The sequence below is a fragment of the Notechis scutatus genome, chromosome 1 (genome assembly GCF_049901735.1).
Source record: "Notechis scutatus isolate UNSWTSFEM ecotype Mainland chromosome 1, rNotScu1.2, whole genome shotgun sequence".
Taxonomy (NCBI): Eukaryota; Metazoa; Chordata; class Lepidosauria; order Squamata; family Elapidae; genus Notechis; species Notechis scutatus.
The window spans coordinates 164,012,444-164,033,804 of NC_142009.1; the positions used below are offsets into that span (position 1 = coordinate 164,012,444).

A 21,361-nucleotide genomic window follows, 5' to 3' on the forward strand; every position below is an offset into this window, starting at 1 on the left:
AATTCTTGTTTAGTTTTGAGCTCACCCTTTTCATTCAAAATATCTTTGTATCTAAGAATATTTCCCACATTAATAATATTTGGATGTATAAGTTACACGGGAATGCTCTTGAAGACCACTTAGAGCAGGGGTGTCAAACTCGATTTCATTGAGGGCTGCATCAGGGTTATGTTTGATCTTGGAGGGCCAGGGATGGGGTGTGGCAGGGGGTGGGCGTGGCCATGGTGGGCGTTTGACACAGGGTCAAGATTGCATTCAAAATGAAGGGGGATTTATTTTCTGGCTCAAATAGTCTCAATTCCATAATGTAAAGATTAAAGACATGTAGAGTCTCCAGGTGCTATGGAACCTGACTCTTTTGTGTAGGAGCAGAGCATAAATGAACTGATAATGTAGAGATTAACGACACATAGAGGCCCCCCGTGCCCCGTTTTGGCTGGCAGAGTGCTGCAGGAGGCCATTCAGGCCAAAAACAGGGCATGGGGGAAGCGTGCAAGGCCCTCCCCATGTCTCATTTTGGATGGCAGAGTGCTGCAGGAGGCTGTACAGACTGAAAATGAGCCGTGCCCCATTTTAGCTGGCAGAGGCACTGTGGCCAGTCCTTTGTTATTTCCAGGCCGGCCCTGTGGGCCAGTTCTAAGCACCTCATGGGCAGGATCCAGCCTACGTACCTTGAGTTTGACACCCCTGACCTAGAGGCTACAATTAGTCCAGAATGTGGTCCCCCCCACAGTAATGTTTGCCCCTAGTTTACCTATGTAACATCCCTGTTGCACAATCTGCACTGGCTCCCAATTTTCTTCTGGGTGCAATTCTAGGTTGCTTACAAGCTCTATATGACCAGGACCTGATTATCTATGGGACTATCTCCACCTAAGGAGATCTACCCATTCTATCAGCTCAGATAGGGCAGGCATGCTCCTACTCCCTTCCCTTAAACCAGGGTCACCAATCTTTTGGACCTCGGGGATCACCAAACTCATAATTTTAAATCCCATGGACAAGAGACCCTGGGAAAATCCCAAAAAACATCTGCAGGAAAATTCCCCATCCTGTTTTCCTACCTATCAATCATTCTTTATTTGGGATTGCAGGATAACATATCCAGCTCCGTTCTCGGGGGAGAGTTTTGGCCTCATGCAAGGAAAGCAGCAGAAGCAGCAGAAGTCTTTCTTTCTCTCCCCCAAACTCTGCCAGAAATGAGTCTTTGCCGGCGCAGCCCCTTGGAGCAGGATGCCTTGCAGGGTCCCTAAGATTCATTTCTGGTGGAGTTTGGGAAAGAGAAAGAAAGACTTTTGCTGCTTTCCTTGCATGCAGCCAAAAGCAGAAGAAGCGGAAAGAAGCAACCCAGTGGCCAGGCCAGGCAAGTGGGGCAAGTTCCCCCCCTCCTTCCTTCGCCCCCCTCACTACCTCCTGTTGTTCGCAATGCCAGGGACGCAAGCCTTGTGTTTCCACAGGTCATGTGGGCAGTGCAGCCTTGTGTTCCTATGCAGCCTGGATTAATTGCTTGGGGGTGTGTGTGCTTTGGGGGTGACATTTCTCTGTGAGCCACCAAAATTTTCTTGCAGACCACCAGTGGTCCCTGGTCCACTGGTTGATGACCACTGCCTTAAACAATGCCCCCTTTTAGAATCTAGGAGGTGTGCCTTTTCCATAGTAACCTTGCCCTTTGGAATATCTTTCCCCTTGACGTTTGCCAGGCCTCTATCTTCCTAACCATCCAAAAAACATTGAAGGTCTGGCTTTTCCCTCAAATTATATGTCAGAAATGTAATATTGGTGCCAAATTTTAATATTTATGGTTTTAGTATTACATTACTTTATTATTAATATTGTTTTAATTGATGACTGGGAGCCCCTAGAGTTTAATATAAGATGGGCAGCTATATGAATATTTTAAATAAATAAACAAAACACTGTTTAAAACAACAGAAAAAGCATCAGTTTATATATGAATGCAGAACAATAGAAATAAGTCCCTGATTTACCATAACCTCTGCACTGTTAGCCTTCTTGGGTTAGGAAATGCAACTAAGAAACACAACTAAGTAAATTAATTCTACTTTATTATAACATTACATTGACATAATGTTGCAAGTCTGAAGGTACACATTTCCCTCCTGTCTAATCAATTAGGACACATCCTTCTGAAATTTCTTCTTCTGACCTTTAAGCCCTTGGAAGGTCCCCCTTCTCTTGTTTGTTTCCTAAACAGTATATCTCATTGATCTGGACATAGCCTTATCTAATTTCTTATAGGAATGCTTCCCACCCAGAATATCACTGAGCCAGGTATACTCACATATATACTGTATATGTGACCATTGTGTGACTTTATGCTTTTCTCATATCTTTATTCGGTACACACATACTTTATTCCTATGCAACCTTACAGGCTACTTCTATAGTATGTGATGCTGGCTATGATTTTTTACTCTTTTAGCTAGTCTAGTAAGTCTAGCAGAGGTTATATGTTGAAAGGGAAGAGAGATGTTCTTTGCAACCCCACTACTACACTAGTGACCTGTTCCTCGGACTATTTCTCTTCTGGAAGAATGCTAAACCTGTGACAGATTGATGGAGCAGGGGACTGCCAGGACAAAGCAGGAGGACAGATTCGTAGCTCAAAATGGATCTTTCCCTTTCATCACTGCTTACAGCACTGCTTTTAAAAGCATTTTTTTTTCTTTAAAGCCCTACATCTAATTCTAAGTATGCCTTTAATAAGATATAAACAACAGGAGCAATAATCCCTGGCTCAGGTTTCCAAATAAGTGTGATATGCTCTCTTCTCTCATTACATTCACCTGCAGTTGGTTAACCTTGGAGCACTCCTGTGCATTTCTAACCTTTAAGTGACTCTTCAGTTCTTGCTTATCTAAATTTTAGGGCTCAATCAGATAAGATGTATAATAGAGCGGAAGCGACCTCAGATGTCTTCTAGTTGAATCCCCTGCTCAGGGCAAGAGATATTATACCATAGAGGTCAAATGGTTGTCCAGTCTATTTTTTAAAATCTTCAGTGGTGAAATACCCACAACTACAGGAGACAAGCTATTCTATTGATCAATTGTTCTGTCACAAAATTGCTCCTTACTTCTAGGTTGGATCTCACTTTAACAAACTTCCACCTGTTACTTCTTGTGTGCCTTCTGAAGAAGAATAAATCATTCCGTTCTTCTCTGTGACAGCCCCTCAAGTGCTGGAAGACAGTTATCATGAGATAGGCCTCTCATACCTAGCTCCCTCAACTGTTCATCATACTATTTAGTCTCCAGAACATTTAGTCTCCATCTTTGTTACTCTCCTCTGCATATTTTCTATCAGTATCAGAATTATATGCAGTATTCCAATGTGGCCTCACTACTCCAATACAAAGCAGCATTATCATTTCTCATATCTTGATGATGCTTCTCTATTGATGCAACCCTGGTACTATACTTTTGTTTGTGTTTGGATCAGCAGAGAGCTGTATTGATATGAAAGTGGCTGTCCCTTTTACTTGCCTTTTCCCCCAATTCTAGAAATTCCCCTGGAATTTTTGGATTTGGCATGATCTAGGACTGTCATATTTTCCCAAATGAAACTATGCCAGGGAATATCTAGAAGCTTGGCATTCTGACAAATCAGTCATCAACAGGCACAACATCATGTTAACAACATGATAGACCATGCCAAGGGTCTTCAAACTTGCCAAGTTTAAAACAGTGATGGGATTCAAAAAATTTCACTACCGGTTCTGTGGGTGTGGCTTGGTGGGCATGGCATGGCATGGCTTGGTGGGTGGGCTTGGTGGGCGTGGCAGGGGAAGGATACTGTTAAATCTCCATATCCACCCCACTCCTCAGAGAAGAATACTGCAAAATCTCCATTCCCACCCGGCTCCTGGGGGAAGGTTACACTGGTTCTCTGAACTACTCAAAATTTCCGCTACCGGTTCTCCAGAACTGGTCAGAACCTGCTGACTACCACCTCTGATTTAAGACTTGTGGACTTCAACTCCCAGAATTCCTGAGCTAACATGACTGGAGGAGGAATTTTGGGAGTTGAAGTCCACAAGTCTTAAAGCTGTCAAGTTTGAAAACCCCTGGACTATGCAAAAGAGACAATCAAGCAGCCCAAAAGGGAACAAAAAGTTCAAAAGATCTCTCCATCAATAATCAGAACCCAGATTAGCATAGATTAATTCCAAGGTTAACTTCAGACCAAAATCAAGTAAACAATACCCCAATCAAGAAATTGTCAAAGAGCAGTCAATAAACAGCTTAACCAAAGAATTTCTAAGACCACTCATACAGACAAGCAAGTCACCAGAATATAAACTGACAGCAAACAGCATTCCTTACTAGCACTGATGATATTACTGGATTAGGATAATGAAATGTCTGCAAGAAAACAAGCAAACTCAGGGAGTACCAAGGACCTCTCATTTCAACTTTGAGCTACAAATATTCTTTTATTGGTACAAGTGCATATGTTTGTAATAAGAAGGGCACATTTTGGATAGAGCAGACCGTTAGTTTGAAAGATGGGTAAAAGGATCCATCTATGTTAGAACTGAACACCCATCCCACAACAGAATGAGAGGAATAAGACACCACCTACCTCCAGTTTACAACACAGCCCTTGCAGCAGTTCCGAGAAAATTCCACAACCAATTGTACCCTGATTCAGGTCATCTTGAAGACACAGATAAATCCCAAGTGACCTCAACAGTTCTCAGAGAGTGCTAACAACCAAATGACTGCACAAAGATAAAATCCTTCCATTCCCCCGACCCCACACCCTGCCATCAGAACTGATGAAGCTTCTTGGAGAAGAAGTGAAACATTTTCTGCTTCATCAAGGAAAAACCACTCCAATTGCCTTTTGAAATAAAAAGCACCTTTGAGACTTCCATTGGTTTGTTGGTTTTTACTCTGTTCCTTCATAAGAAATATCAAATAATAGGTAACAAAAAACCAAGCATCTGTTTCTAATTACTGTATATGATTTAGAGCATAAAGAATGCTATATTGAGTAGTATCTTGCTTATTTAACACATATAACTGGAAACAGATCTGATTTTTTTTTTTTTTTTTGCTGATGGGCAAAAAGAAGAAAATAATTCTTCATAGCTAGCAGAGCTACACAAATAATCAACTATCTGAAGTATTCCTGCACCCAGAACAAAATTTGTGTTGTAATTTTTCCACCTAATTTTGTATCGAAAAAGGATGAGGAAGCCAAGGGGAAAAAAATATTAACTAGGATTTCATGGCAGAAAATTTTCAAAACCACAGAATACTAAACAATGTTTATTTTTTATTTTATTTTAATATATAATCTCTGAAGCTCCTTCTTTCTCTTACTCTTTTTCAGTGGTATTGCTGGGCCTTCAATTGGAGAAGGAGATATTCAGATTACAGGTACTCCTCAACTTACAACCAGTGGTGGGATTCAAATAATTTTACAACTGGTTCTCTTCAAAGGCTTCATCTTATCTATAGTTTTGTAAAAATGTTGTTCACCATTTTTTGACTTTATTATCTGCATCTACATACTATAGATGGGGGGGGTGGGGCAATGTATTTCCCAAAGCAGCAGAAGGCAAAACAAGAAACAATGGATGGAAATTGAACAAAGAGAGAAGCAACCTAAAACTAAGGAGAAACTGCCTGACAGTGAGAACAATTAACCAGTCTCCAGAAATTCTGGGTGCTTGACCACTGGAGGTTTTTAAGAAAAGACTAGGCAGCCATTTGTCTGAAATGGTATAGGGTCCCCCTCAATGTCCCTTCTAAGTGTTATTGTTATTCTGACACCTTTCCCAGGCCCTCCACTCAGATTTTGGTCTGAGCAGGAGTTTGGACAAGAAGACCTCCAAAATCCCTTTCAACAAAATATTTTTTTTTTAGTGTCTGTTTTGTTTTTTATTCACAAAGGTGCAAACCATTTTCAGATATAGATGAGATAGAATTGCAAATAAAAAATAGATTAGATCTGGGAATAGGATTGCATTCACAATAAACTGCAGTGAAAATAGCTGATTTCATTGCAAAAGACATTAGAAAACATTTATTTACTAAAATTATTGAAAAAACTTGCAAAATATATTTGATTATTGATGAAGCCTCAACGATATCTTTCAAACCAGTTCTTATACCTTACTTAAAAGTTGAGGATTCAGTTTTCTCACCAACAATTTTCCTTGAGCTAGTTGAATGGGAAAAACAAGATGCAGAGACAATATTTTTTTCAGTTATGGAAAGTTTAAATAATGTTCGGTTTACTAAGAACTATCTAGAGAAAAAATTAGTAGGATTTTGCGCCAATGGTGCCAGTGTTATGCTTGGGAGAAAATCTAGGGTAAGCACTAGGATAGCAAAAGACTTTCCAAACATCATAATATGGCACTGCTTAAGCCATCGTCTCCAACTTGTTTTAGATGATTCTATTAGGGAAATAAAGCAAGCAAACCATTTTAAAGTATTTCTTGATAAGATATATTCTATTTTTTCATCAACCCAATAAGAACCTAATTTAACTTAATAAAATATCCGAACAACCTGAGATTGAAATTATAAAGATTGGTAGAGTTTTTGGACCAATATGAACTGCCTGTAGTTTAAGGTCAACCCTAGCTGTGTGGCGTGCTTATCCAGTGGGACATCAGTTTTTCATTCAAATAAAAAATACTCAGGTACGGCTGCCCATCTTGAAAATGCGTATTTTATCCCTGATTTGGCATTGATTATTGATATTCTAAATGAAATTTCTCTTCTTTCTAATGCACTGCAAGCAAGAAATGTAGATATCATAAAGGTTGAAAAACTTTTGATAAGATCAATTAAATCATTTGAAATGCTTATTTATAAAGGAAAAAGGTGTACACAAAAAGGTTGATGGATTAATTACTTCAGAAACCTTAAAAAATATAAATTTTACACAAAATCGTTGATTTGTTGGACTTCCTTGTGAAAGACTTTTAGAAATCATTGTAACTAATTTGAAGAAAAGGCTGATGGATTGGGAACATTTAAAAACGTAGCCAATTTCAAGACATTGGTAAATTAAAAATTTTTGGAGCCCGATTACTGGAATATTGAAGAAGTGGTGGTTCTATGGAAAGCAGCGGAAGAATAATTGGTTGCATCTGGTAAAATTTTTCATTACAAAATTAATATTAATGATTATCGAGATTTTATAGAAAATGTGTTAAAATATTCAGAGAAATATGCAATTCCTGAGAGTATTAAAAAAGCTAAAGAAATTGTCAGGACAATTGCTGTAAGTTCAGCAGAAGTGGAAAGGGGTTTTTCACAAAAAAAATATGTTCAGAGAGCAGAAGTTGCCTAACCGTTTCCAATGTAACTAACCTACTGACTATTAATCTAATTGCCCTACCTCTGCAAGAATGGGACCCTGTTCCTATAGTAAAAAAATGGTTGTGAGCCCATCACACAGCTGCTGATGCTCGTGTAAAACTAAAAACACTTGTGGTCCGTCGGTGGCCTGCGGAGCTGGCAGCAGAGTCAGACAGTGGACAGGAATATGGGCCAGTCCTGGAGTCTTGGGAGGGCTTGGATGAGGGATCTACATCTAACACAGATGGGGCGAGGGCCATCTGAGAGTTATGTGCTGACTCTGGAGCCTCCAGAATCTGACATCAGCGAGGCAGAGGAACAGGGGGAGCCTGTTCCCAGTGTGCACTTGCGCAGAGCTGCCAGAAAGCAAGAACAGTTAAGACAAAAGGGACGACTTGAGAGTAAGGCTTGGAGATGATTGGCCCCTCCCACAAGACATAAAGGAGGAGCAAAGGGACATGAGCCTTTGCAGGAAGCAACTTTGTTCATTCTGGTCAGTTTAAAATCTGAAGCTCCGTGTTCATTTTGTGCTCCATTTGGCCTTGTACAGCTAATTGGCAATTTAGTCGTTGGCAGCATTTCAAGGGAGATAAAGGTGGGTACTTATCAGCTTTATCTCGAAAGACTGTGGCAGACTTCTGCTGGACTATTCATAAACTGTTTGGGACTCATTATGGGCTGTGAATGCATATAATTCACAGCTGTTGAAATAAAACAAAAGGTTTTTGGGAACAGCGTGTGATTGTTACTGTCTTAGGAAGCCTTGGTCAGAACAAAACTGCAAGTGAGGACGCTAGTAAAAAAGCAATTTGGCAATACTTTAAATAACAGTTTTATTGTTTTTTGTAAAATATTATGTAATAGTTTTTGATTAATATTTTAAAACTTTGTTGTAACAAAATCTAGTTTTGTGTATCTTTTTATTATTTAAGCATTAAAGGCATGAAATAATAAACTACCTTTTGTTTTGATATATCTTTTTTTATACTTAAAACAGTCACTGTGGGCAAAGAAGTCATGTTGAGTTGGCTGCGCCTAGCCAGTCACATGACCACCAAGCCACACCCAGCCAGTTGCATGACCAAGCCACACCCAGCCAGTCATGTGACTACCAAGCCACGCCCAGCCAGTCAAATGACCACCAAGCCATATCCATAAATTAAGCCATGCTCACAGAACCAGTTGTTAAAAAATTTGAATCCCACCCCTGCACACTCCCCATCCCAGGTGACTCCCCTTTGTGCCCCTCCAGGTGCTGGTATGAGTCTCCTTGGTTCCAAGAAGAAAAAATGTTATTTTGGCTACATATTCCCCCAGCTATCTTTACTCCCCCTCCCTCTCTCACAGCTCCATCCAGTTCTACTGTGGCAACCCTGAAGATGCTTAAAGATGGTTCCAGGGTTGACACACTCTTGGTCATCCTGCCCCTGTTCCTACCTACCTACAAGCTGCCTAATCCTGAAAGTCTCTGGCCTGACTCTGACTGACTCTGCCCTTCCCCATTTTCCTCTGAAGCCAACAAATTCACCCCCTCAATCTCTGTCTGTTCCAGTTCCAGCTCATCTTCCCCCACAGACAGGGACAGACACTAGATTTGAAATCATTCAGGAAATATTTCAGGAATTTTAGATATAATGAACGTGTCTGGATCAAATCTCAAAAGATGTTTTAATTCCATATACTATCATTCTGCAGTTTTACATAATTCCAAATTTCTCTTACAATAATTGAGATGATTTAAAATTTAATTGGTGATTTGCCAATCCATAATATACTGTTACTAGCCATTATTTTTTCCCCAAAATAATTTAACTGTAATTTTCAAACTGGAATTATTTATTTATTTATTTGATTTGTCAATCGCTTACAAGATAATAGGTATAAGTATAAACATGAGTAAGAATACAGGAAATAGGTACAAATAAATGGGGACAAAAGGACAGGGATGGTAGGCACGATAGTACACTTATGCATGCCTCTTACAGACCTCTTAGGAATGGGATGAGGTCCCTCATTAGTTTGAGGTTAAAGGAGGGGGAGTTAGAGGATGTAACAACAGAGTCAGGTAGTGCATTCCAGGCATTGACCACTCTGTTGCTAAAGTCGTACTTTCTGCAATCGAGTTTGAAGTGGTTTACATTGAGTTTGTATCTGTTGTCTGCTCTTTATTGTTGTGGTTGAAGCTGAAGTAGTCATTGACTGGTAGGACATTGTAGCAGATAATTTTGTGTGCTTCGCTTAAGTCTAACTGTAGGTGGCGTAGTTCAAGGTTGTCCAAGCCCAAAATCTCAAGCCTGGTGATATAGGGTATTCTGTTGCGAGCAGAGAAGTGCAGTACTCTTCTAGTGAAATACTTCTGGACTCACTCGATTGTATTAATGTCCGATATGCAGTGCAGATTCCAGACTGATGAGCTGTATTCGAGTATTGGTATGGCAAAAGTTTTGTATGCTCTAGTTAGCAATTCGATATTTCCAGAGGAGAAGCTTCGTAAGATTAGATTTATAACTCTTAATGCCTTTTTGGCAATGCTGTTACAGTGAGCTCTGGCACAGGTCATTTGATATGAGAACTCCAAAGTCCTTGACAGAGTGAGGATCATCAACAAGGTCATATCCGCCTAGTTTGTATTTGGTGTACTGATTTTTTTTACCAATGTGTAGGACAGAGCATTTGTTGGTCAAGATTTGGAGTTGCCAAATGTTTGACCATTCGGAGACATAACCAAGGTCACTTAGAAGGATAGTAGCATTGTTGGTGGTGTTGAATAGTTTTACAAAATCCGCAAAGAGGATGCAGTTGCTTATAAGGTGATCACAAAGGTCATTTATATAGAGTATAAAGAGTGCTGCATTGGGGGACACCGTTGTTAACTGGAGCAGGGTTTGATATATCACTCCCTATTTTTACTATTTGTTGCCTGTTTGACAGGAACACAGTAATCCACTTATGAAGGGATCTAGAAATGCTGTAAGAGTTTAGTTTTAACAGTAGTTTGTCATGTACCACTGAATCAAAGGCTTTGCAAAAGTCTGTATAAATTGCATCTATAGCTTTACCCTGGTCAAGTAGAGTAGTCCATATGTTTTTGCAGTGTAGGAGTTGAAGATTGCAGGATAATTTTTTCCTGAAACCAAATTGTTTTTTGGAGAGTAGGTTGTTTGACTCTAAGTGGAGAGTGATGACCTGTGGCTTTCATGTGTTGGACTAGTGAGGAAGTGTGTTCCAGCTTTTTTACTGCATTTTGTGTTTTTGTGAGCAAAGAGATCCAACAGACGATCATCCCAAGAGAAAAATCTTCCAGATGCCTCAAACAATACAGCTTCCCAAAAATACACAAAGAAGGCATACCTCTCAGACCCATAGTCAGCTCCAGAGGAGCATCACTACAAAACCTAGCTAAACGCTTAGCAAAGCAGCTATAGCCCCATGCTGTAGCAGCTTCACATGTACAAAACTCATACCACTTCTTGGAAATGATCAAAGATCTACACGTGGAACAAGAAGATCTGCTTGTAAGTTTCGATGTGGTTTCACTATTCACTCAAGTCCCAATAAAAAAACTCTTGAAATCATCAAAAATAAATACCAACCAGCTAAACACCTCATGGAACTAGCAGAACACTGCTTAACCAACACATATGTCATGTACAAAGGACAAAGATACAAGCAAATTGAAGGAGCCTCTATGGGATCACCACTGTCACCCGTCATTGCAAACCTGTTCATGGAAGAATTTGAATCCAGAGCCCTGGATAATGCCACCCACAAACCCAAACTATGGTTAAGATACATCGATGACACATTTGTGATTTGGCCCCATGGAAAAGAAAACCTAAACAATTTCCTAACACACCTAAACAGCACACCCCCCAAAATCAAGTTCACCATGGAAACGGAAACAAACAAACAACTACCATTCCTAGATGTACTAATCTACAAAAAAACAGATGGCACACTAGGGCACACCATATACCAGAAGAAAACACACATCAACCGCTACCTCAATGCCCAATCCCACCACCACCCAGCACAGATAAACTCCGTGGCCAAAACACTAATCACCAGAACCAAACACCTGGCAGACAAGACACACATAAAGACTGAGCTATGCACCCTGACTAAAGTACTGACAGCTAACAGCTTCCACAAAAGCAAAATCACTGGCTTGATCCACAAAAACACACTGAGACATAATGGAGACCTAGAAGATGAACAGACCTATGGAACAGCGGTCCTGCCCTACATAAGAGGTACTACAGACAAAATCAGTAAGATACTACACAGGTATCACATCAAGACTGCCTTCAAAACAGACAGAAAAATAGCAACCATCCTAAGAAACCCCAAAGATAAAATTGACCTGGAAAACCAAGGCATATATGAAGTCCCCTGTGCATCATGCCCTGCCACATACATTGGACAGACCAATAGAAGAATAAGTACCCGCCTGGATAATGCAGTAAAAAAGCTGGAACACACTTCCTCACTAGTCCAACACGTGAAAGCCACAGGTCATAGCATCAACTTCAATGGCACCAAAACCCTAACTGCTATAGAAAACCCCAGCCACAGAATTATCAGAGAAGCAATAGAGATTGAAAAAAGACCTGAAAGCATGAATAGAAGAGATGATTCCACCAGACTGTCAATTATTTGGAGGCCTGCACTCACAAACAAAAAAATCTCCATACCCCAAGCCAGGCAAACACCTGGGCACAAACAGAACCCCCCTGATACCTCCAGCTCAAACACACCCCAACCAGGCACCCAGATGAAACCTAGCTTCCTAATAAATGATAGCCGTCCATTTACTCAGAGCAAGCTGCACTAAAAGCCTCCAATACAGGAACACAATGTTGCCAGCCAATCAAGACAAAAAAAAAAGCCGCAAAACAGACAGAAGATATTAGAAACACCAATCAAGCGGAACACAGCAAACTCCAAGACCAATAAACACAGACCAAGACTCCTAACCAATCAGGATGAAGAAGAAACCATTCTGGCACAGCAGTAGGCTAGCCCTAAATTTAAAACTGAAACGGCTGTGAAAGTCTGAGTCACAGACGAACACTATAGAGAAGCATGATGATGGCAGATGAGATTCTGCCAAAACGTTGCTACAACTTTAAAAGCACAACTATAATGACGTGGGAAAATACCCAAACAAAGCATACACACACACACACACACACACACACACACACACACACAGATATAGATATAGATATAGATATGCTCTGAATTCTGTGGTTCAAAACTTCTACCTACTTTTGTATTGCATATTTGTTTTGAACAAGGAGATTATTTATTTAACCATGAACTTAAAAGACCATAGTTAATGTGTCTGTCTAAAATCTTTAATCCTTTACCTTTAGCTTCCATTTTAACAGTCAACTGATTTCACTCACAGTATAATTTGTGATTTTAGCTTTTGCTTTTAGGAATTATTTTTTGCTTTTTAAAATTCTTTTTTCTTTTTGAATAACTAATAACTTTTTGAATAACTAATTTACTTTCCCCTCCATTCTTTCTGAGTTGAGAAGGGAATAAAGCTAAGTTCATGTAAAGAATAAAATACTTTTTTTTTTTTAAGAAGAAAGTTAAAAAATATACAGGCAATGCTGCATGTGCATGAAATTTCACCAAACTGGTATAATATATATGTCAGGTCCACTATCGTGTCATGCCATTCTGTTGGAAGGGGAGAGGATGATTTGCTGGCATTTATTGCATGCTTTCACTTTTGCTGTTACTGCTTGGGAATTAGGGAAGTGAGGGAATTGTCTTCAGAGATGGACCAGACTTCCTCCCACATAGTTCCAAGATCATCATGCCCTGAGAGTGAATTGTTATCTGCCTAGTACCTCAGCATTCTCAAAACGACCTTGCAGCATCACATTGGCTGCAGGTGGACTGGTCAAGGAGGGTAGGGTGGGTAAGCAAAAGAATTGCTTCATACTTTGCATGGGTTTTTCAGATTCTTCCTGACTTTACTGCAAGTAGTTTTTCTCAGTAAAAGTTCTTTTGATTCAACATAATGGAGTCAAGAGTTTTGCTTTCCTGAGGGACCAGCTGGAGCAGGTCCTTACATTAGGCAGAATCTGCAAAGTCAATCAACCCAGAGGGGCACACTGCCCTACTGTGGGGACTGTGCACATGATGTCAGCCCAAGGCAGGGACCAGGAGAAAGCTGGGTGCTGGAGGGAAGCATCATCCAGATCTCCCCCTAGGCTGGGCCTCTCTGAATGGATAGAAGAGGTCAGAAGCCTGAGAGACTTACTGAGACCCAGGTGATCCATTGGAATCAGAAAGAAGGAAGACTGGGAAGGAAGAACCAGAGGGGTAACCATCACTCAAGGCAGCCAAGGTGGCAGGTGGCAAGAAAGGCAACCAGAGCTGGAAGAGCTTGAGGACAAGGAGGAGGAAGGTGGAGAATCCAACTAGGCTGACCTACTGATGAACAGGTGCTGTGCCAAAGGGGGCTGCCTCCTTGGTGGAAGCTGGCCAAGAGAGAGCAAAGCACTGAAAGGCCCCACCCATTGGTGTGAAGTTTCCAAGTTTTAGGGTTAAAAGCAACCTTATGGGTCCTGTTAGACTCAGGCTGCACCAGGCGCCTGGTTAATCGAACCCTGGTTGAGAAATTGGGGATCTGCTTGAGGCAGCTAAAAGTACCTATTGCATTTCTTGCTTTGGAATCAGAAGTTTATTAATTCTAACAATTTAGCCCAGAGAAAATATAAGAAATAAGTAAAGAGTATATCAGTAATAGCGTACTTACATCAATGAACCATTGCAATGGGGTCCAAAAGACATAGCAGGTCCAAAAAGACAGCTATGGCCAAAGGGCCCTGCTCTGATGTTTATCCATACCTTTTATACTTTTCTTCCAATGTCCATCCTCATTTCATAATTTCACTTCCCTGTTCTCTTGCTGACCATAAGGTTTCAACATGTGTCCAAATACTTCTGAAACCCTTCTGCACTTGCTATACCCAGTTCCTAAATTTTCTTTGGGTTCTTTTGGTTTCCCAACAAGTACTGCATTGCATGAGCACTTATTATTGCATAATCACGAGGTTAAATATAAAACATCTATTCTGTAAGAGGAAGGAGGATCACTACTTAAATCATAATTGTGTTCTAGCATAGTAATATTAGCAACAGAGCTAAAAAATAGGGTCTGTAGTAAAAAGTAAAAAATGCCGATAACACTTAGGAAATACATCCTCTATAAAGGGCATAGGATTCACAAGAGCCCAAAGGGGAAGATTAGCATATGGGCATTGGCACACTACAAGTTGGCCATAGAAGTTGACACTTCTCGAGTTTAGGAGGCTTGTGCTTCATGGTAGCATACACAGGGTCACTAGATACCTGTCACATAGAGACATAAGTGGGTTCTCTTATGCTGAAACTTCCGTCTAGGCAAAGCAAGAAGAATGCTAAAGAAGACTGTCTAGATACTGTCGGTGTCTGTGTAAGATACTCTGGAAGCAGGTGTACTTTCAGAGATATTGAGGCTAATGCTGTTGGGCATATTGTTAGTTTGGGCCAACATTAAAGGCACTGTAGGGGATGTCAAGACACAACATTTGTTATCAGTACAATAGCAACACACAACAATAAGAGGATGACCAGCCCAGAGCATAATAATACTAAGATTTTTCCATCTAGGCCAGATAAGAGATTCCAGAATTCAGTTCCACTGAAGGGCCCATAGGGTTTATTGGGACCGTTTCGGAACTGGGTACAGCCTGCTTAATTTTTGAGATGTCTTTGAACAGGCTCTGATTCCCGTCAGGTATGAATACACAGCATGAATCACCTATTAGTTTGCACATCCCACTCTCTTTGGCCAACACATAATCAAGGACAACTCTGTTTTGCAAAACCTTTTGGCTGAATGGTTGTCAATTATTCGCCAATCACTTCCAGTCCATGGGCTGTAATATTTGCTAATGACTCATAGAGGGTGGAAAACTGTTTGCATTGGTCCCACAACATATTGATACCCAACTGGGGAAGGAGCATACTGAAAAAACTGTACTTTTCCGCCCATGACTTTTAACTGGATTTTGCAAACTCACAGGTTTCTCCAGGGGCAGTAGCCTGGAAAAATCACTCCAGAGGTAGTAACATCCCTGCCACGGGACAATGTGTGATATGCTTTCTTACCGCATATAAAATAAACCCCATCAGGGGCTACAACACCATGAAGCCACCTGGCCAGGTCCCAGACAAACAGGTCCAGAGCCATTGCTCTTGGTTCTGCATTTATAAGCCTAAGATAAGGTAGGGGGAAAAGCATTCCCATTTTTACTATACTGGCACAGAGATTAAAAGTGCACTGTTTAGTTTTCCTTGTTTGATAACAAACTGTTAGTTGGAGAATAATTGCTCCTTTAGGGGAAGGGGTGAATTCTTGAACTCAGGGCTTCTGGCCTTTGCGGCTGAACACTTGTGATCCAAACATGGATACTTGCTGCATGGATCAAAGGAGCAATCATCATCAATGAGGGGCTCACAATATTCATCGTCGTTCCCTCGGGTGTAAGAGCATGGTCTGAGGTGTGGGTTTCCATCATATTTTGTCTCTACTGCAGTAATTATCACTGTCTCATTACATTCACTATGCCCTACTAGTGCCTGTTTTGGCATTGTGGATAAATTGGCTATATAGGACTCAACACACACTCCTCCCACTTCAGTATCATGCAAGGGGAAATATTTATTTTATTTATTTATTTTTTATTTGTCAATTGCTTACAAGATAATAGGTATAAGTAAAAACATAGTTATGAACACACGGATACATATAAGAAAAATAAAAAATAAATAAAAAATAAAAAATATATATAAAAGAAACAATAGGACAGGGACGGTAGTCATTTGCTAGTTCTATGAATGGACCATGGTTGCTCATTCCAATTTTGGGACAAGGATCTAGCAAATAAAGTATCATCCCTGGATCTATCTTGGGACGGATTTTCAGAACTGCCACAGTTCACAGAAGTTGCATACAAGAATGCAGTGCACAGCAGCACCGTAATAACTGCCTTCCAAATCACTAGTGGAATGGACTTCGTAACCATGCCTGAGTTATCCAGAGTGCCTCCATCCTCAATGTCCCTAGCTGAATGGATGGACTCATTAAAACAGGGGTGGGAAAATACCAAATGTGCCCTCACCCAAGCTGCAGAAAAATACAAACATCAGGCAGACAAGCACTGATCTCCTCAAACCCCTTTTAAAGGGGGAGATCGGGTCTACCTGGCCACTAAATACATTAGACTAAAGTTGCCCACAAAGAAACTGGGTCCCAAATTCCTAGGACTGTCTCCCATAGCGAAAGTAATAAACCCAGTAACGGTGCAACTAAGTCTACCTTGCTTGTTAGGGAAAGTGTATCCAGTGTTCCATCATAGCCTATTGAAACTGGCTACTAGCTCACAGATAAAACCAAGAGATCAGCCTTCCCAAGCCAATAGTACAAGGGAAGACACATTTTGAAGTAAAGAAAATATTAGACTCTAGATTGCATAGGGGTCACTTACAATACCTAATCCATTAGAAGGGGTACCCTTTGTCTGAGGCTATTTGGGTGAAAAGCTGGGATGTAAAAGCAGATAGGTTGGTGAAGCAGTTTCACAATAAGTTCCCTGATAAGCCAAAGGGGCCATGGGTGTGTGTGTGCAAAAGAGGTGGTTAGAGAGCATTAGCCACTGATCCTTAACCTCCTGTCACTTGTCTCATTTCAGGACTCGATCCTGAACAAGCACATATTCAAATGAACAACATTTGAGCATCTGAATAAAGTCCATCTGGATGTGAACAAAAGGGCCCCAAGGAGGGGGATGGTAGCCAGGTTGAGTAGGGGTAGAAGGACTAACATTGAGTTGTTGACAAATTATGCAGTTGGAACAAAAGTGTCTGGCTAAGGCATGTACCCCTGGGGCAAACCACTCTTTGTTGATGGCAGCTGACACTTTTTCCTGGTCAGGATGGGCTGGTCCATGTTGGAGGCGAACAAGATATGGTAAGAGGGAGAGATGACAAACAGGGTGACCATCCAGGTGTTGCCACACCCTGATGGAGTTGGGAGTGCAAGCGGCGTGCAATTGGGGTGGACATCTGTGTTGAGACGAGATGGCCAAGGGAGGTAGAGTCATGAGGAGAAGAGTCCAGAACACAATTAAGCATAGAGGGAGGCAGAGGAAGAAGAGCAGCCTGTTTGGCCATAGCATCAACTAAGGAATTTCCAAGGGAGATCTCATCAGAGGAGGACTGGTGGGCAAGGCACTTCACAATGACAAACTGAGAAAGCAACTGCAGAGCATCCATCAGGCCCTTAACATTCTCAGTATTCTTGATGGGAGATCCTTGGGCAGTAAGGAAGCCGCATGGATGCCAAAGCTGACCAAAGTCATGTACCACTCCAAAAGTGTAACAACTGTTGGTGTAAATGGTGGCAAACTAACATATGCTTATCTATTTATCAATTAGTAATTATCCTGCTATTTATTCCATCAATATTATATTATGCTGTCATCCAATGGTTATATATGTCTACATTATATTTTGTATCAGTCTATTAAACTTCTATAACAAAATTATCTATTCTGTTACCTTACCATGTCTTTTTATCCAACCATTGATAAAACAAATCCCATATCATATAAAATTGCTTGTCTTCTTGTTCTCTAATTTCAAATGTCAGTTTACTCATTTCAGCACAGTCCATATTTTTTTTTTAATAACTTCCTCCTGCATAGGTATCTTGTCATTTTTCCAGTTCTTCGCAAATACAATTCTAGCTGCTGTTAAAACATTTACAATCAAATATTTCAATTCTTTATTGTATATGTCTGGTATGACTCCCAATAAAAAGATATCTGGTTTAAAGTCTATATGTTGTTTTATTATTTTTTCCAACCATGTGTGGATTTTAGTCCAATATTTCTTTGCGTCCAAACATGTCCACCACATATGGTAATATGAACCAGGTATCTGATGACATTTCTAGCATTTATCCAATTTATTCTTAAACATGCCCTGATAATTCTTAAACACCCCTGATAGGACCTGATGGTAAAGACTGCAACGACGACACCATTAAAGCCAACATCTTTAACACATTCTTCGGCTCAGTATTTGTAAACAGCAATGGATCATGCCCAGTATTTCCTAGCCGTACCACAGATAACAACAATGATCTAATACATATCGATTTTACAGAAGACAATGTTGAAAAAGCACTACGCAATCTAAAACCATCTCTATCTATTGGACCGGATGGAATATGTGCCTACTTCTTAAAAAAGCTATCCACTGCCATAGCCAAACCTCTAAGCATAATCTTTGAAAAATCTTTCAGGACCAGCTCCTTGCGTAACCTATGGTCACAAGCCACAGTCACCCCCATCTTCAAACAGGGAGACCCAAGCCTAGTTGAAAATTACAGACCAATCTCCTTATGCTGCGTCACCTGTAAAGTCATGGAATCAATTATTAACCAATCCATCATCCTCCACTTAGAGACAAACAACCTACTCTCCAATAAACAATTTGGTTTCAGAAAAAAACTATCCTGTAATCTGCAACTCTTACATTGCAAAAACATATGGACGACACAACTCGACCAGGGCAAAGCAATAGACGCCAATCTACATAGACTTCTGTAAAGCCTTTGATTCAGTGGTACACGACAAACTACTCCTAAAAATAAAATCCTATGGTATCTCTGGACAACTGCATAACTGGATAGAAGCATTCCTGGCAAACAGACAACAAATGGTCAAAATTGGGAGCGTCCTATCAAATTCTGTACCTGTCAATAGTGGTGTCCCCCAAGGCAGTGTTCTAGGACCAACTCTCTTCATACTCTACATAAATGACCTCTGTGATCATATTAAGAGCAATTGCATTCTTTCGCTGATGATGTAAAGCTGTTCAATACCACAGACAATACTGCTACCCTACAAAAAGATCTTGACTATGTATCAGAATGGTCTAACAAATGGCAACTTCAAATCTCAACAAATAAATGCTCTGTCTTACATATTGGCAAAAAAATCAGAAAATAAAATACAAGCTGAATAGTCAAGATCTTGTTGATGACCCAAGCTCTGTAAAGGACCTTGGAATACTCACCTCTAATGATCTAAGTGCTAGAGCCCACTGCAACTACATAGCCAAAAAGGCATTAAGAGTTGTTAACCTAATCCTACGTAGCTTTTTCTCTGGAAATATCACACTACTAACCAGAGCATACAAAACATTTGCTAGACCAATACTCGAATACAGTTCATCAGTCTGGAACCCACATTACGTATCTGATATTAGCACAATTGAGAAAGTCCAGAAATATTTCACAAGAAGAGTTCTCCACTCCTCTACTCGTTGTAGAATACCTTATGCCACCAGACTTGAAATTCTAGAACTAGAAAACCTTGAATTACGCCGTCTTCGGTCTGATTTAAGCATGGTATATAAAATTATACATTGCAATGTCCTACCTGTCAATGAATACTTCAGCTTCAACCATAACAACACAAGAGCACACAATAGATACAAACTCAAAGTTAACCGCACCAAACTTGATTGCAGGAAATACGACTTCAGCAATAGAGTGGTCAATGTCTGGAATACTCTACCTGACTCTGTAGTTTCTTCGCCAAACCCCAAAAACTTTAACCTTAGACTGTCTACTATTGACCTCACCCCTTTTCTAAGAGGTCTGTAGGGGCGTGCATAAGCGCACCAACGTGCCTACCATCCCTGTCCTATTGTTTCTCTTATTCTTCTTTTATTTTTCTTATATGTATCCATTTCATGTATTCACAACTATGTACACACTTATACTTATTATCTTGTAAACAATTGGCAAATCAAATAAATAAATAAAAGTAAATAAAACATTCTCGCAAGTCTCGTCGGGGGTAGGTGCCACCTGTAAAACATCTTATACAAATTTTCTTTATATGCAGTTGACATTGTCATCTTATAATTTTGAGGCCACAATTTTTGCCATTTTTCTAAATCAATCCCATATCCAAAATTCCCCCCCAAGCAATCATCGTTTCTTTGACTTGTTCCTCCTCCAAATTTAAATTCTAATAGATGTCCATAAAGTTTTTTAATTACCTTCTCATCAGTACCCATCAAACTTTCATCTAAATCAGTCAACTTATCATAAATGCCTTCTGCTTTAGAGTCTTTATCAAACCTAGATTGTATTTGCAAATATGAAAACCAATTCATTTTTACACCTTGTTCCAATCATAGATTTAAGTTCACCCTTTTCATTCAATATCTCACCATATCTAACTGTTTGTTCCTTTTTATATATTATTGGATAAGAAAAAGCTTCAATAGTTGATATCCATGTTGGATTTTTTAAGTAATATTGTCTTTTTATCTTCTCCCAGTTCAAAAACAATGCCTCTAGAATATAATGTCTTCTAAAATACCCATGTTTTAGTTCCCTTATACCAGAGAAAGGCATGCCATCCCAACAGCAAGTCATGGCCTTCTAAAGTCAATAATCTACTGTTCCTTTGTGTTATCCATTCCTTTACCCACATCAAACTTGATGCTTGGTAATATAGCTCCCAATTGGGCAAGGCAAACACTCCTCTTATTCTTGCATCTTGTAACAGTTTTAATTTTATTCTTGCTTTTTTACCCTGCCAAATATATTTCAACACAATTCTATTTAAATCTTCAAAAAAACTCTTTCCCTAGTTGAATAGGAGTTGTCTGGAATAAAAATAAAACTCTAGGCAATATATTCATCTTAATTGTAGATATTCTCCCAATCAATGATAGTTGCAGTTTTTCCCATTTTATCAAATCTGTCACAATCTGCTGTTTGAGTTTAACTTAGTTATCTTCCTTCAGTGTACTACATCTTGGCGTAATATGTATCCCTAAATACATTTAACCTTGTTCGTGACCTGTATTTTTAAAATTTCTTCCAACTCTTTCTTTCGTCTTGCTAACATAGTCTTTGT

General features: G+C 39.9%; 1 long non-coding RNA gene across 1 annotated transcript in view; it reads left to right on the forward strand.

Moving 5' to 3' along the window:
• The window catches only part of LOC148133081 (uncharacterized), a 44,584-nt gene that overhangs the window by 4,753 nt on the left and 18,470 nt on the right, over positions 1-21,361 (forward strand). Inside the window, exon 2 of the long non-coding RNA XR_015747073.1 lies at positions 5,362-5,408. This is a non-coding gene — a long non-coding RNA (uncharacterized LOC148133081). The remainder of the gene's footprint in view (positions 1-5,361; positions 5,409-21,361) is intronic.